This window comes from Gekko japonicus, unplaced genomic scaffold (assembly GCF_001447785.1).
Source record: "Gekko japonicus isolate JY-2015 unplaced genomic scaffold, Gekko_japonicus_V1.1 scaffold690, whole genome shotgun sequence".
Lineage (NCBI taxonomy): Eukaryota > Metazoa > Chordata > Lepidosauria > Squamata > Gekkonidae > Gekko > Gekko japonicus.
The window spans coordinates 576,634-578,588 of NW_015166443.1; positions in this window are offsets into that span (position 1 = coordinate 576,634).

The following is a 1,955-nucleotide window of genomic DNA, read 5'->3' on the forward strand; positions in this document are numbered from 1 at the left end:
TCAGCAGCTGACCCCCTTCCTATCTCGTTCAGACCTAGCCACTGTGATCCATGCAATAGTCACCTCCAGACTGGATTACTGCAACTTGCTCTACATAGGGCTACCCTTGAGACTGACCTGGAAATGTCGCCTGGTCCAGAATGTAGCAGCTAGGGTCCTAACCGGAACCTCTATCAGAGCACATATCCAGCCAGTGCTCCACCAGCTGCACGGGCTCCAGATTGAATTACAGGTCAAGTTCAAGATGTTGTTTTAACCTTTAAATAGGGTTGCCTGGTCTGGGTTGGGAAATACCTGGAGACTTTGAGGGTGGATCCAGGAGAGGGCGGAGTTTGGGGAGGGGAGGGGCCTCAGCATGGTACGAGGCCATAGAGTCCACCCTTCAAAGCAGCCATTTTCTCCAGGAGAGCTGATCTCTGTCAGCTGGAGAACAGTTGTAAAAACAGGAGATCCCCAGGCCCCACTTGGAGGCTGGCCACCGTACCTTTAAAGTCCTTTATAGTCTGGGACCAATGTATCTTTGGGACCGCCTCTCCTGGCGTGCCCCCCAAAGAGCGTTACGCTCTTCAAGTAACAACACACTGACAGTCCCAGGCCAAAGATCATTCACCTGGCTTCAGTTTGAGCTAGAGCCTTCTCTGTGATAGCTCCTGCTCTATGGAATACACTTCCAAGCGAGACCCTGGGCCCTGTGGGACTTAGCTCAACTCTGCAGGGCCTGCAAAATGGAACTGTATCACGAGGTGCACGGGTGAGACCAGGGAGTTTTATTTATATACTGCCTTTGTTTTCTCCTCCCCTCTCTCTCTGGGACAGTGGACAAGTGGAAATAGTTTTTTTTTTATGCCATCTGGTTAATGGATTCTGAGGTGCATGTTTAGTTTTAATTGTTAAATTGTTTGTTTGTGTATTTACGTTGTAATCTGCTCTGAGCACCACAATCAATCGTGGGGGAAAGTGGAATAGATATTGAACAAACAAACAAACAAACAAGGATGCCCAGGCAGTTCACTGTGAGAATGCAGAGAAAGGGGGCATTCCTTCCACTCAAACGGATCTCTGCTATCCTTGCTCCATAACTACTCCACTCAGCAGGCAGTTACTTAAATAGACAATTTGATCTCTCACAAATCATATAAATCAGGCCTAATGAAATGCTGTGCTTCAATCAAATCTTACCCTTCAGTGTTTGTCTAAGTGGTCCTTAGTGATACTAATGGTGTAGCGGTTAGGAGCGTGGACTCTAAATTGAGAGAACCAGGTTTGATTCCCCACTCCTCCAGATGCAGACAGCTGGGTGACCTTGGGTCAGTCATAAGTTCTTTCAGAGCTGTTCTCTCAAGGGCAGTTCTCGAGAGAACTCTCTCAGCCCCACCTACAGGGTGTCTGTTGTGGGGAGGGAAAGGAGAGGCGATTGTAAGCCATGCTGAGACTCCTTTGGGTAGTGAAGTGAAGGGCAGGGTATAAACCCAATCTCCTCCTCCTCCTCCTCCTCCTTCTTCGCAATGTCTTTGTGCATGCAGTTTTCTGAAAACCTAGTACAAACTGGTTCAACAGGTGTTCACAGCTGCTTGACATGAACTGAATAGACCAGCTGGATCTGGATTCAGTCGCACCTTAGAGTAACAAGATTTTCAGGGTATAAACTTTTGAGAGTCGAAGCTCCCTTCATTAGACCAATTGACTGGCTCGCATCTGATCTTCACCTTTGATCATGGTAAGTCCAGTTGTCGGATGTGTTTGTGGGGAAACTTGGAGCATCCCCACTTGCTGTTAATGCATAGAGGCATAGCTGCTGGACAAAAAAACTCTGATAATGACCATCAAAGTGACCCACTCAGCAGCTTCCCTTGTGTCCAGTCAAGGGAGTCGTTACGGTCACCTGGTGATCATGTCCATGTCAGATTTTGCACTGTGGTGGTGTCGGTGGAAAGTGCCATCAAGTCACAGATGAC